The sequence below is a fragment of the Dendrobates tinctorius genome, unplaced genomic scaffold, assembly GCF_039654945.1.
Source record: "Dendrobates tinctorius isolate UK_male_01 unplaced genomic scaffold, ASM3965494v1 ptg000111l, whole genome shotgun sequence".
In the NCBI taxonomy this organism is placed as follows: domain Eukaryota; kingdom Metazoa; phylum Chordata; class Amphibia; order Anura; family Dendrobatidae; genus Dendrobates; species Dendrobates tinctorius.
In genome coordinates, this window is record NW_027361779.1 from 12,928,561 (window position 1) to 12,945,145 (window position 16,585).

The following is a 16,585-nucleotide window of genomic DNA, read 5'->3' on the forward strand; positions in this document are numbered from 1 at the left end:
GCAATGCTTGCACCAAATTTATCAAGTTGTCACACAGATTGATAATTGTGATGCCTCTTCTGTCTAGAAATATTACTCAAATTATTGCCACCCCCTCATTGTATTAATGTTGGAAATGTTATTTTGCAAATTTTATAATTCTAGCTAAGAGGTCATTAGCATAGTTAACACATCCAACCTTTGTAAAGTGGCAAAATGTCACCCAATTTTGTGCAAAAATATTGAGCTACAATATTTGTGAAAAAAACTGGTGCAAAAAGATTGATACATTCTCCATAAAGGTCTGCCTGATTTCTGTTTTAATGCATACATTTTTGCTGGTTTCAATTTAATAAGCTTTAGGAATAAAATATAATGAAGGGGTTGTTTGAAGTTCTTAAATGGTTAAAACTGCAAAGTGCTTGTAAAAACTCAGGGATTACTAATTCTATAGTGTACAGCTCTTTGTGTATTTACCGGACACAGTGTAGTTTTAATTATCTAGGAAAGTAGCTTAAGCCAGTTAAAGGCTCAATGCTTTACCTCTCTGAAGCAGGTTGTATTACTGGAACTGGCCAACGTCCCTCCCTCTGCACTTCTGGCTATGTTCCCCAGGAATGCCAGAGTCCTAAAAGTTCATCTGTGTCATGCTAGAGATCTAGGTGTGTGTGTGCACTAGTATGTTCCCCAGTGGAGGCATCTTGCTGGTCTAAGAGGAATTAGTGGCAGCAAGAAGTGTGAGGTGGATATATGAATGTCACGCTCGTGCCTTGGCTGAATGGCACGAGCTGGGGGGGGTTGTGGCCCCACTGTGCCACAAACCAGACTACCCTGGAAGGGGCATGACTATGACAGCTACCTCGGTCTTCGCTGGAGCCTCTGATGGTGAGGTCAGACTTGTGCGGCAGATAGTTGTCGGGTGCCACTCCAGTGGGGTGTCTGGCTGTGGCTGCTGATCCCACTCGGGGACAAATCACTTGGACAGGTGTGACTAACAGGCAGGCTGAGACACAGGGCAAGCAGGCACGGCTTGGTACACTGGCAGGCAGGCACAGCTTGGAGACACAGGGCAAGCCGGCATAGCTTGGAGACACAGGGCAAGCAGGCATGGCTTGGAGACACAGGGCAAGCAGGCACGGCTTGGAGACACAGGGCAAGCAGGCACGGCTTGGAGACACAGGGCAAGCAGGCACGGTATATGAGGGAACAGGTAGAGACCTGTTCACACAGCGGGTACCAGTACTGATACAGGCAGGAAGGAGTGGAATATGAAGGAACAGGTTTGGACCTGTTCACACAGGTGGTGCAGGTATGGATACAGGCAGGAAGGAGTGGAATATGAATGAACAGGTTTGGACCTGTTCACACAGGAGGTGCAGGTATGGATACAGGCAGGAAGGAGTGGAATAGGTGGAGCCGCAGGAGTGCGGAGTAAGCTGAACCACAAGGTCTGCGGAGAGAAGCTGCAGCAAGAGGTTCTGCAGCGGAAGCAGGAGCGGAGCAAAGCTGAACCACAAGGTCAGTGGAGAGAAGCTGCAGCAAGAGGTTCTGCAGCAGCAGAGCAAAGCTGAACCACAAGGTCTGTGGAGAGAAGCTGCAGGAAGAGGTACTGCAGCGGCAGCAGGAGCGGAGCAAAGCTGAAACAAGGTCTGTGGAGAGAAGCTGCAGCAAGAGGTTCTGCAGCAGCAGAGCAAAGCTGAACCACAAGGTCTGTGGAGAGAAGCTGCAGCAAGAGGTTCTGCAGCAGCAGGAGAGGAGCAGGCAGAGCTGCAAGGGTGCAGAGGCTCAGACAGAGCTGCAAGGGTGCAGAGGCTCAGACAGAGCTGCAAGGGTGCAGAGGCTCAGACAGAGCTGCAAGGGTGCAGAGACTCAGACAGGGAGGACACAACAAAAGACACAGCAGGGAAGGAAGCCAAAGACAAGGAGGCAGGGGTAGGACAGAGTTCAGACAAGGTACAGGGACAAAGACTCAAGGACTAGGATATTCTGCCTCCTGGCAGGCGGAAGGACAAGTAAACACAAAAGCTAGGACCTAGACACAGAGACCAGGATATGCAGCCCCCTGGAGGGCAGACAAAGAACACAAAGCAAGGCTAAGAGTATTCCTACCGAGAAGGACATACACAGAACAGGGCCTGGCTTCCTCAGCAGCAAGATACTGAGTATAGACATTGCACAGGCAAGGGTTAGTGGGTGTGGTGGAACTAAATAGTCAAGGGCTCTAGGTGATTGGTCAGGGACAGATTACACAGGTGCACCCTGACTGCATAATAACCAGAGAGGTCTGGCGCCGCCCTCAGTCACGGTCTCTCATGTGGTCTGTCAGGAAAATGAATTGCTTTACAGTATCTGAGTCATATATGCAGCAAGTGGGCGATTTTTGTGACTGAAGATAATATAAGATTAGATTATGATAAAAATGAGTGTTGTTTTTAGAATAAAAAAGACGCTGGTGAACTTTACATAGCGATGTACACAAGTATTCTGTCAAATGAAGGTTATTAATATAGTTAAAATACGGTTCAAATTCCAAATATAAATATGGAAGTCCTATTTTCCTTTATAAATGATGAGCGAACAACATATGGCTTGACAAACTGTATTTAAGTAGTAACATACAAAACTTGGAATCCACGCTATACTGGCTCACAGATTTTCTCCTACAAGTTCAATAAAACATCACAGAGAATTCTTTATGGATTAGCCTCACCCTTCCTACACCACAAGCAGATTGTGCATATCAGTACAGTAAGAACAGGTGGCACACTGTGACAGACACAATGCAATTGGAAAGGGTTATTACTTTTATCATCAGTGGTAACTGATATTAAATGCATCTATGTTTGGCAAACAGAAAACTAAACTAAAGGAATGAAATGTGAAATAAATAATATATCATATAATAATAATGAATACATTTGTTATTGATATTTAGTTTAATTTTAAACATTCTGCAGTATATAGATAGCTGAAATTCAGAAAATGGTGTAATATACTTAACTAACTTTTTTTTCACCTCTCCCACATAGGTAAACCCTTAGATTATTGTTTCTTTTGTCTGAGGACAATACATATGAAAATAAACTACTGTAATTTCTTTTCCTAACTTAAGCCTTATCAGTTCTACTTTCACTTGTCCATAATCTCATATTTAGCAATAGTCATTTATACTTAGACTGAGACTGACATTTCTAATTGAAGAGTTGAAGAGATGAAATAAAGAAACACTCCAGGCATACAAAATACATTACATGGACAAAAGTATTGGGATCCACCTCTTAATCAATGAATTGAATTCAGGTTTCAGTCTCTTTATTACAAATGTATAAAATCGAGCCCCTAGCCATGGAGTCGACTTTTATAGACATTTGTGAACATGGTACTGTAAAAGGATACCACTGTTGTAACACATCAGTTTGTGAATTTTCTTTACAACTAAATATTCCATGATCAACTGTAAACTATTTTGTTGAAGAGTAAAAATTTTTTAAGGTGTATAAAAAAGAAATGAAACCCTGTGATCCTTATGTATTATTACTAGTGATGAGCATGATTTTATGTTATCTGAGCATGCTCAGGTTCGCTCATCACTAATTGTTACCCTTTTATAAATCACTGGTGAGGCCACATCTAGAACATGGGATCCAGGTCTTAGCACCAGATTTTAAAAAGGATATTCAGTCACTGGATTCAGTTCAAAGATAAACAACTAGATTATTACAACAGTTAGAAGAGGTCTCTCAGGTTTGCTCCTTTCCAGGTGTTTTCCATTTTCCAATTTTGGTTTGCCTTATCACATTATGGGTGGGGCTTCATATAGTATCTGTTCTCTGCACTTCCATGGTGGCTATATTTCTTGGTGGATGTACGTTTAGGAGTTCCATCTCTTTTTCTTAGGGGTCTACCTTGGTGGGTAAACTCCCTATGTTTTCTTGCAGTCAGTTGGTTTGCTTTACCTCCCAGCACCTTTTTCTTTTATCTCTGTTAGATTCTTGGGAGGACTTACAGTTTTCTTTTATTTTTAATACTCCTTAACCTTCCTTCAACTTATCCGTATGTGCCTTAGTTTCTTACCTTGGGTTCTTGTATCTGTCCTCACACTTTCTTTTTCCCTTGTAGGTTGCAGGTTGCAGCCTCCCATCTGGTTCCTCAGGAGGTATGAGAAACCCCTCGACAGCCTTTCAGGTAGCCAGGTCTGAGGTGGTGTTATTTGTTTCTGTAGCTAGTGCCTTTCTAGTCTGTATGAGGACCAGATGGGTATGGGTGTGGTGTTTCCCTGATGTGAGAGTGAACACGCTCATAACACGTCCATAGCGATAACGAATGTACAAATGGTGTAGAAAGGTGGAACTTGATGGCTAAAAGTCTTTTTTTCAACCTGTTTAACTATGCAAGTGTTTACTGTTTAGAAATCAATAGAAACTCAGCCATAAAGTGGCATCGAGTGCTGAGACAAATAGTGCATAAAAGTTAACAACACTTTGCTGAATCAGTAACTGAAGAGATTAAAACCTCTTCTGGCAATAACATCAGCAGAAAAACTGTGAACTTGGAGCTTTATGACATGAGATAGTGCTATAGGATTGGCAGTATGCGTTACCAATGTGTCTGAAAATATATCCAACTGCATAAATGCATTGTCAACAATAAAGTTTGGTGGAGCTGGGATAGTGCTATGGAGTTGCTTGTAAGGTGTTTGCCTAGGCCTCTTACTTCCAGTATCGGGAAGTCTTGCTTAACACTTTTTGTGACACTTTAGCCATATAATGTGTAAAGATTATCCTGTGTCAGTTGTATCGTCTAATGCTAAGCAGTGGAACACTCATATTAGGGCACAAAAATGTATGTCCTGGGAGAGGCAAGGATACTGACAAGACTGAAATGATTACAACTGTGAAAATAAAATTTCTAATATTTGCTGGATATTTTTATGTGCTACATAAAGCTACTTAATCTACAACTTGTAAATTAGATTTTTTTTCAAAAGAAGAAATATCAAAAGTTTATAAGGCAAATTATTAGCATAAAAACACCTTATTTTAGCATTGTATGCATATTCCAGCGTGGTCTACTGTAATGAAGACCTCTTATTTTAATTGTGGTAAAGCCGTTTGGAAAGGACCAAGCGCTACACAAAGCAGAACTACCGTATTTTTCGGACCATAAGACACACTTTTTTCCCCCAAAATTTTTGGGGAAAGTGGGGGGTGCGTCTTATGGTCGCAATGTTCCTACCTCCGAGGCTGGTGCAGGTGCCGCAGGGCTCTGTAGTGCGGTGGTGGCAGGGGGCCGGGACGAGATCTGAACCTGCGCATGCGCCGTCCCCAGACTGGCGGCCTTCTTTCCGGCATCCATACTCCCGGAGGCCACTGCAACATGGCGGCGGCCAGCAAGGGATGTGCGGGGGCCTCCGGGCTCGGAGGAAATGCTGGCGGAGCCGCCGCCCCTGCACCGGAGCACATAGAGCCACCACCCTCACCCCACAGAGCCCACCTGCCCCAGCCCAGCTGCCCCAGCACAGCCCAGCAGCCCCAGCACAGCCCAGCTGCCCCAGCACAGCCCAGCTGCCCCAGCACAGCACAGCTGCCCCAGCCCCAGCACAGCTGCCCCAGCCCCAGCACAGCTGCCCCAGCCCCAGCACAGCTGCCACAGCACAGCCCACTTGCCCCAGCACAGCACAGCTGCCCCAGCCCCTGCACAGCTGCCCCAGCACAGCCCAACCCAGCTGCCCCAGTTCAACCCAGCTGCTCCAGCACAACCAACCTGCCCCAGCACAGAGCCGCCACCGCAAAAGCCTGGACCACTAAATGACCCCTGTGACCACTCATCCACCTGTGCCGGATCCCTTCCCAGGTAAGCTGAATTCGGACTGTAAGACGGACCCCCATTTGACACATTATTATTTTTTTCCCTATTTTCCTTCTGAAAATTGTGGTGCGTCTTATGGTCCGGTGCATCTTATAGTCCGAAAAATACGGTGATAACACTTCTGCACTCTGATTTTATAACAATTATATATATATATCTATATATATAGATATATATATATATAATATTTCAGTGTTTTTTCTGTTACAAATACTTTTTTTCCAATGTATATCCTCATTAAAATAATTCACAATGAATTTAGAAAATACACATTAGGAAGAAGACTCCAGTAAGACTGTTTTGAAAAACTTTGGTCAAGAGAAACGTTGCTCAGCTACAGCTGCCTAAAGCATGAGCTTGTAGAAAGAAAATAGCTGCATGGCAGTACCATCTCTGTCACATAAATATTTTATACCTGCTTTACCTCTGGGGGCTGATATTAGAAGATATTGAGTCTAAGCCAATAAATAATTTATGCTAAGTAGCAATTTAGTTGTTTGGCTTGGGGTAAAGAAATGTAAGAAATTCATAAATAAAGTTGCCATTTTTTTGTATTTTAAAGTTAATTTATGTTTCTGAACAATTAACTAACGTGTAGGTAAAAATACAGTGGTAAGGTCTCAATACTTGATCATAAATTTGCTATATGTTAAATTTGAAGCAAGTGTCTCATTGCTTTGTTCTCTTTTATATATTTACATTTGTAGTGTAATTTTTCTCCAGTTTATCTCATACAAAACATATTTTAGAAGACAAAATTAACAATAATGGTGGATAGACTTTCCTCATTTCATAGAATAAAGAGATAATGCCAATGGACAAACATTGTGATATGAGGGTATCTGTAAGGTAATCCTAACAATAGTAGTTATTATCCTAATCTCTTCTCACTGAGGTAGGCTGGAATGTTTCGGCACGTGACATACACATGATCGTGATGTTTTACAGTAGCTCTGATCTGTCCTCCTTTCCTGTTTGCAAGCTAACCATAAGAAGCAACTGAAAATAACAGAACCAGGATCATATGATTCATTTTTTCGATAGACACTTTTTAGTATTTTAAGACATTTTCTAGGTCTTCCATCTTTGAGCAGGTACATGACAGTTTCAATTGCATTTCTTGACAGTTAAATTGTTTGTTGTTAGTAACTGACCCAAGAAGACAAAGAAGACTATTTCTATAGATACCTTGATGGCAATGTAGCCTATTTTTCTTGTTTCAACTATTATTGCCAGTTTTTCACATTGTTTATAAAGGTGTTTTCCCCCAATACACATTCATAGCATATTTATAGACTTTGCCGTAATCACATGATCAGTTGAGGGTTGGACTGTGGATACTTCCATGCCAGGAATGGGGCCTTTGTCCCACTTGCAGAAATGGCAGCACATGCACAAGCGCCATCTACTGTATAACACATTATAGAAGATGTAGCTCACTTTCTGTACTGTTTCCATATTTTCCACAGACTACAATTGTAAGTATTTATGGTTAGGATTTTTTACATGAAAATTGACATGCAATAAATGTGTGTGCTGGGAACATCCCTTTATCAGTGGTTATTGATTCTTATAGTAATCATAAATCATTAGTTATATTATGTCTGTCATTTGACCTTCTTTCCAATTTATTGGTCAATGGAAATCAGAAAAATTATGTCTTTTCCAAGCTTAGACCAAGCTATAAATTGATTGGGGCCAAAAATTCCTTAACAGTCCTGCCTTTAGATGTGTCTGGTTTGGCTGATATGAGCTTATTTGTATGCAGCATGTTGGCTCAGTGGTTAGCACCAGAAATGAGCGAACATTGTCGGCTCCCTCCTTATTTGGCAAGCTATAGCGCTTACTGACGAAGCTGCATCGGGAACCTGGATACCTGGAGCGTTCCCGATGATCAGCTGTTCGGCGCCGCAGCTGCATGTGTTGCGGCTGTGTGACAGTCACAACACACAGGCTCTCCATGCATGTGTTGTGACTGTCACACAGCCGTGACACATGCAGCTGCAGCACCGAACAGCTGATTATTGGGAGCGCCACAGGTATCCGGGTTCCCAATGCAGACAGACAGGCATATTTCAGCTTTTTCCAAAGATGCTCAATAGGATTTAGATCAGGTCCCATAGAAGGCCACTTGTTTTCCTCTTAGCCATTCTTTTTTAGCTGTGTGTTTTAGCTGTGTGTTTTCCTGTTGCAAGACCTGTGACTGAGACCAAGCTTTCTGACACTTGGCAGATCATTTCTCTCTAGAATCTCTTGATAGTCTTGAGATTTCATTGTACCCTGCACAGATTCTAGACACCCTGTGCCAGATGCAGCAAAGCAGCCCCAGAACATAACAGAGCGTCCTCCATGTTTCACAGTAGGGACGGTGTTCTTTTCTTGATATGCTGAGAGGAAGTGTAGGGTGGGAACTCACACTTGAACTTAGCATCTGCACTGCGCGTCCACAGGCGCGTGTGCCAAAGCACACTGCGTGTCAGAGCAGGGTCAACCACCAGCTTAGTCTTCCCTGGGGGGTTAAGTTACAGGAACCCCAATTAGTATTTTTCTATACACCTGTGCAGTCTAACAGGGTATAGTTCTTTTTGCGTTGCTTCTTAGTACCGCTCTGTGATGTAAGAGAGCTTGCTACTTTGCGCTCTGTGCACACTGAGTGACATTTAACTCAGTGTGCTTAAAGTGTTTTCTCACAGCCTTGCTCCTCCATTGTGCTAGCTGCGGTTTCTCCATCACCGCACAGTGGACCCCGGGTTGCAAATGCACCTTATTATAATTTCTTATTTGGTGTGTTCCACCAATCCTAATAGCTCTTCTGATTCGCTATGTTGCTTATCCCTTGTGAGGTCTTTGCAGTAGCTTAGTTATCCATGGTTATGACTACTAGCTACTAACTAACTGTCACTATATCAGTGGTCGTAACAATGGATACCTAAGCTACTGCAATGCCTTGCATAAGGTACGCGGCATAGTGAATCAAAAGAACTATACTACATTTCCATTTGGAGGTATTTGTTAATATTATTATTATATATATATACAATATACCAACGGCGCTAGTGTGCAGGGTTGATTCAGCAGCGAGTAAGGAACCCTCACACCACCAGGGGTGAAAATAAACAATTTAAACAAAATGATACTCGCGCTATGAATCAATGGAGAATAAATATATATATATATATATATACACTCACTGGCCACTTTATTAGGTACACCATGCTAGTAACGGGTTGGACCCCCTTTTGCCTTCAGAACTGCCTCAATTCTTCGTGGCAGAGATTCAACAAGGTGCTGGAAGCATTCCTCAGAGATTTTGGACCATATTGACATGATGGCATCACACAGTTGGCGCAGATTTGTCGGCTGCACATCCCTGATGCGAATCTCCCGTTCCACCACATCCCAAAGATGCTCTATTGGATTGAGATCTGGTGACTGAGGAGGCCATTTGAGTACAGTGAACTCATTGTCATGTTCAAGAAACCAATCTGAGATGATTCGAGCTTTATGACATGGCGCATTATCCTGCTGAAAGTAGCCATCAGATGTTGGGTACATTGTGGTCATAAAGGGATGGACATGGTCAGCAACAATACTCAGGTAGGCTGTGGCGTTGCAACGATGCTCAATTGGTACCAAGGGGCCCAAAGAGTGCCCAGAAAAAATTCCCCACACCATGACACCACCACCACCAGCCTGAACCGTTGATACAAGGCTGGATGGATCCATGCTTTCATGTTGTTTACGCCAAATTCTGACCCTACCATCCGAATGTCGCAGCAGAAATCGAGACTCATCAGACCAGGCAACGTTTTTCCAATCTTCTACTGTCCAATTTCGATGAGCTTGTGCAAATTGTAGCCTCAGTTTCCTGTTCTTAGCTGAGAGGAGTGGTACCCAGTGTGGTCTTCTGCTGCTGTAGCCCATGCTCTTCTGCCTACCTTGGTTGTAACGGGTGGCAATTTGAGTCACTGTTGCCTTTCTATCAGCTCGAACCAGTCTGCCCATTCTCCTCTGACCTCTGGCATCAACAAGGCATTTCCGGCCACAGAACTGCCGCTCACTGGATTTTTTTTCTTTTTCGGACCATTCTCTGTAAACCCTAGAGATGGTTGTGCGTGAAAATCCCAGTAGATCAGCAGTTTCTGAAATTCTCAGACCAGCCCTTCTGGCACCAACAATCATGCCACGTTCAAAGGCACTCAAATCACCTTTCTTCCCCATACTGATGCTCGGTTTGAACTGCAGGAGATTGTCTTGACCATGTCTACATGCCTAAATGCACTGAGTTGCCGCCATGTGATTGGCTGATTAGAAATTAAGTCTTAACACACAGTTGGACAGGTGTACCTAATAAAGTGGCCAGTGAGTGTATATATATATATATATATATAGTTACCTGTAGGATCAAGACAACAAACTCATGAGCATTAGATGTTAGAGGATACTGAGTATTGATGGATCAAACTACAAAAAGACAAAACAAAGCGTAAGTTTTAAATCTGAAAATGCAAAGTCATACCAAAAAAAAAAAAAAAGTGTGAAGTGTCCGGGTTAGACTCTAGTGACTAAGAGCATGGTCGGTATTGCGTTCTAATAGTTAATTAAAAACACCTACCATATATTTATACAAACATAAATAAAAACAGAAACAAACATACTGGGGGAACCATAAAGTGCTATATATGTACCTTGCACATACCCCCACTGTGACTATTACCTCTGAATAGGAGTGCAGTGGGAAACGCCTGGTGGTTCACTAATGTGAACAGACTTTTAAGCAGTAGATTCACCGCTGTGAGCGGACTTTTAAGCAATAGAAGCCAGTGGCATATACTTGCTAATCATTTAGGAAGTCTCTCAATTAGTAGATAAAAACTAACTATGCAGACATAAATAAAAACAGAAACAAACACACTGGGGGAACCATAAAGTGCTATAAATGTACCTTGCACATACCCCCATTGTGACTATTACCTCTGAATAGGAGTGCAGTGGGAAACGCCCGATGGTTCACTAATGTGAACAGACTTTTAAACAGTAGATTCACCTCTGTGAGCGGACTTTTGCTTTTGAGCGGTAGAAGCCAGCGGCATATACTTGCTAATCGTTTAGGAAGTCTCTCAATCAGTAGAAAAAATAAATAAATAAATAAAACACCGAGCTCTGTTCCGACCGGTAACAGGCTCCAGGTGCTGGCAAACGTCCGATAATTCTCCGATGGTGATAGATCCGGCGTGAATGGCGTGAGAGCAGAGAAAAGAGCATAAATGATCGCTCACCAAATTAGACACAGTCCAACAGCGGTCAGCATACCAGCCGCAATATAGATTGTAGACACCCGCGGTCAGCGTGGTTGGATCTGGCAGGACCTGCGATGATAATCCAGATCACGAGAGGTGCGCAATCACGTGATGTCTGATAACAAGAGTGCTGCTTGAGCCAAAATTCCAACTAGTTTCGGAATAGCACGGATTCCTTCCTCAGGGACAGGTAACTATATATATATATATATATATATATATATTTTTATTCTCCATTAATATTATTATTACTACACATACTACATTTTGGAATAGGATCTTGGAGATGGGAATTCCCCATTAAATTTTGCATTTACTTTAAACAAGACTACAAAAGTTGTGGGCCCTATTGAATCCCAGCCAGTACAATCCACCCTCTCTCAACAAGGGATCTTACTGATTGCAAGCTGCAGTGCTATCTACAGATGAGTGTCTCTCATTTGGTTGATATGAGCTAATTTACATACTTTTTAACATGAAACTTTACCTCTAAGTAACTCTTCATACACTGCTATGTCTTTTCAAGAAGAGCCAGTGTACCTTTCAGTCGCTCAAATTTAAAAATTTTGCATGTTTGGAAAAATATAACAGTGCTTTATGTACATGGTTTATAACCTTTTGTAGAACTACTGTAAAGATAAATATTTTTTGTTATTAACATTAAAAAACTGATAAAAAAAGTAAAACATAAAAGTCATGTATGTATCCGCTTAGTGACTGAGCCAATTATAATCTTAATGACCAGGCCAAATTTTTTAATTCTGACCACTGACCAATTCTGAGACTGTTTTTTTCAGGACATATTGTACTTCATGATAGTGCATATATGATAATGCCCAATATCAGAAAACAAGACAAGGCGGTGACCATGGTCCAAAAACGCCTTGTACAAGGATTACCACTCCATATGCTAATCTTAAAAAGGAGAAAACGGAGTAACGGATCGTGGTATAAATTGGTTGATATGACTGGAGTTTATTTGTGAAAATATTGGAAATTTGCCAAAAACTTTTGAAAATGTTGCAATTTTCAAACATCTAATTCTTATTTCCTTAAACCAGAGTTATGTCACACAAAATAGTTAATAAATAACATTTCCCTGTGTCTACTTTACATCTGCATCATTTTTTAAAAGATAATTTAGAGGTGTTAAAATTGATCAGCAAATTCTCATTTTTCCAACAAAACTTACAAAACCATTGTTTTAGGGACCACATCACATTTGAAGTGACTTTAGGGGATCTGTATGACAGAAAATACCCAAAGATTACAACATTCAAAAAACTGCACCCCTCAAAGTCCTCAAAATCACACTCAAGAAGTTTACTAACTCTTTAGGTGCTTCACAAGAACTAAAGCAATGAGAAAGGTAAAAATGAACAAATAGAGAGTAGTAAAAGGATAGTTCTTCTTTTTATTTTTGAACTGTTCACCGTGTGTTATAAGTGATAAGGCATATTTATTCTTCGGGTCTTTGCGATATCAGATTTATATAGGGTTGTTTTAGGTTTTGCTACAATCAAGCAATAAAAATATTTTTTTCTATTAAAAAGTAGCTTTTTTCGTCACCATATACTGCGATCTATATTTTTTTTATTTTTTGGCAAATAGAACAAAAAGGGGGCTTATTTTTTTCCAATCAATTAAATATCGCTGTTGCAATTGACAGCGGTATTTAAGGGGTTAATAAGCACCGATTGATTACAAAACTGGACAGGGTCGGTGCCACAGGGTGTTAGCTGACATGTACGTCTGACACCTGTGGGAATTGCGGATATAGGGCAGAGATGTATCCTTATTCCTATGCCCAATCGCTGTTTTAAAACGTTGATGAGGGAGTAAAAACCCCTTAACTACCGCTGTTTTAATGCGCATTGGCTGTCGTTAAGGGGTTAATATGAGTCCTTTGGAAATTGAGGCCGCCCATATTTGGTCTCCTCTTTTTTGCCTAATACCCACTAATGCGATTCAGTATTCTCTGTACTAATGGCAGATCTAGATATTTGGGAAGCCATGTATCCTACGGTTTCAAAGTATTAGCATAGGTGCTTCACATATTGCTGTCAAACACAATTTGTTACCACTCATTTGATGTATGAGATTCAGAGCAACAAGAAAAAATAAGAAGAGGGCGTAGAAGTCAAGAATGACCTGAAGAAGTAATACATTTATTTCTGGTTCTGCATATTAGTATACAATCTACTATTTTCTGATTTGTTTGATTTCTTGTGTTGGCTTTAATGAGTTAGGGAAATTGCTTTAACCCTGCCTAACACCTAAAGGGTTCATATCAGATATTGTTAAGCTTAAATAGTTAGTGACATAGGGTATTTCACCTTTTACAGCCAAATCAATATTTTCATTTTGCAATGAGAAGTCTTTTAGTACAGAGTTTCAGCTTTATCTGAATGGCAACCATTGTTTTTAAAATCTGCTGGAAAAATATTATTACTGTAAGCCAATTCAACATCTATTTTGATTGCCTAATAGCGTATCCCCAATATAAAATCTATACAAACAACGGAACCAGCACTTAAAGAAAGAAAATGCCATTGTTTATTAATACAAAAAGTGTTAAAAGCTTTAGCATGATGACACCTATTTACAACCCCTTAACAAGTTTCTGAAAATGTTTTTTTTATATCAAAACTGTAAGCTATGAACCACTCTGAACAGACTTGTTTGCATATGAAAAGTAGACTGGACATCACTTTACATTCTTTTTTAATTTGATCTCATATGGATGCCAAATAGTATGTTGATATACTATTCATATCCTACATGTTACATCTTACGTATAGACTAAATACCCTGTGTTTGTTATTACCTTTTATCAGCACTTGCTGACAACTGTTATATGTCTTATTGCAAGGTATTTTTGCACATTTGTCATTCTGTGCTTTTTGTTTGTGTTTCAGTCAGGGTGGAGTGAACATGGTCCAACAGACTTGTTCACATTGTGCATGTCACTTGTGTGTTTTTAATCCAGTTTTTTTCATGCTTATGCATGATTTGAGAGACCCCACCCCTCTCTTGTGTGACATGCACATAAGGAGCTGTCTTGCATCACGTGCCCATACCAGAAAGCGCCTGTCTTAATCCTGCTCATTTAGACACAGTTCATATGTTCAGGTATTAAATACATTAGATAGGGACTGCTTCAATACGGGTTACCTTGACGTTGGTGAGGCAGCTTGGTATACATTTTTTTGCAAAAAAACGTATCGACTAAATACCCTGTGTTTGTTATTACCTTTTATCAGCACTTGCTGACTACTGTTATATGTCTTATTGCAAGGTATTTTTGCACATTTGTCATTCTGTGCTTTTTGTTTGTGTTTCAGTCAGGGTGGAGTGAACATGGTCCAACAGACTTGTTCACATTGTGCATGTCACTTGTGTGTTTTTAATCCAGTTTTTTTCATGCTTATGCATGATTTGAGAGACCCCACCCCTCTCTTGTGTGACATGCACATAAGGAGCTGTCTTGCATCATGTGCCCATACCAGAAAGCACCTGTCTTAATCCTGCTCATTTAGACACAGTTCATATGTTCAGGTATTAAATACATTAGATAGGGACTGCTTCAATACGGGTTACCTTGACGTTGGTGAGGCAGCTTGGTATACATTTTTTTGCAAAAAAACGTATCGACTAAATACCCTGTGTTTGTTATTACCTTTTATCAGCACTTGCTGACTACTGTTATATGTCTTATTGCAAGGTATTTTTGCACATTTGTCATTCTGTGCTTTTTGTTTGTGTTTCAGTCAGGGTGGAGTGAACATGGTCCAACAGACTTGTTCACATTGTGCATGTCACTTGTGTGTTTTTAATCCAGTTTTTTTCATGCTTATGCATGATTTGAGAGACCCCACCCCTCTCTTGTGTGACATGCACATAAGGAGCTGTCTTGCATCACGTGCCCATACCAGAAAGCGCCTGTCTTAATCCTGCTCATTTAGACACAGTTCATATGTTCAGGTATTAAATACATTAGATAGGGACTGCTTCAATACGGGTTACCTTGACGTTGGCTTGGTATACATTTTTTTGCAAAAAAACGTATAGACTAAATACCCTGTGTTTGTTATTACCTTTTATCAGCACTTGCTGACTACTGTTATATGTCTTATTGCAAGGTATTTTTGCACATTTGTCATTCTGTGCTTTTTGTTTATGTTACAGAGGTTGTAGAGAATTATAACATTTACAAAACAGATTTATAGAAAAGTAAAGGATGTTTCTTGCATCATCCTGTTATATTTGTAGCACACCTGTCTCGGCTGGGCTGGGCTCCACTACCTTTCCCTATGACCGCCGCTCTTTGCTGCACTTCACGTCTGGTTTTATAAGTTGCCCCGGTATGTTGCAGTGACATCATCTACCTATAACTTTTATGGCCTGGTTGGACACACCCATATATTGGAGTGTTAGGACAGTACTGAGATCAGCTAATATGTGTTTGGACTCTGATTTCCTCCAGTTTCTTTTCTTACTATTAACTCCTCAGACTCTGTAATTTCAGCTGTTGATTATATAATATAAATCTGCTCTGGTTAACTCATCATTTGCCATTAATCTTACAAACTGTTATTAGAGTTTGCTCATATTACTTACCACTGCTGCTAGTTAATCCATTTTAGTATCATGATCTTTTATTAGACATTATTCTCACCAAGTTAATCTACTGTGGATTCTATAACTTGCCTCTGCTCTTTCCAAACCATTGTCTGCCATAAGCCTTATGTATTGTTTTTAGAATTTGTTCACATTACTTGCATCTGCTCCTTGTTACTCAATTGTGCGCTGCCTGCATCACAAACTGTTATTACAGACTGATATCACTGAACAAACTACTGTGGATTCTATTAGAATTTGCATAACCTCTGCTTAACCCATTACTTGCTATAAGCATGACACACTGTTATTAGAGTTATACATACTGTGATTAAGGAAATCATGATCTCCACTATTGCTATAAAAGTACAAAATGTGAGATACTTAGTTATTGATTTTGATGAAAAGACATCAAAGCCATTCAACTACAACAAGGTGTACTTCATATGCATAGTCCCTAGTACCTACCTCTAAAAACTCACCTCTCCATGTGACCAGAAAAGCCTAAAATGAAAAGGGGACTTAGATAATAAAAAAGGTTTTGTTTCATATTGAAACCCTTTGGGGAAAGATGGGTAGATAAGGGTGCACAGTCCATTTGGGGGCTACACCCCTCAATGCAAACAAAAGAAAGGACCCGCACACCTTTAGTAATGAATTAATGTGCATATGCACAAATATGTTGTGGCCAATATACCAACATATACACTGTATATTTTTTGTTCACATTAATTGCATGTGCTACTGATGAATCCATTGTGTACTGCTAGCATCATAGACTTCTATTAGATATTGTTCTCACGAAGTTATAATGTATC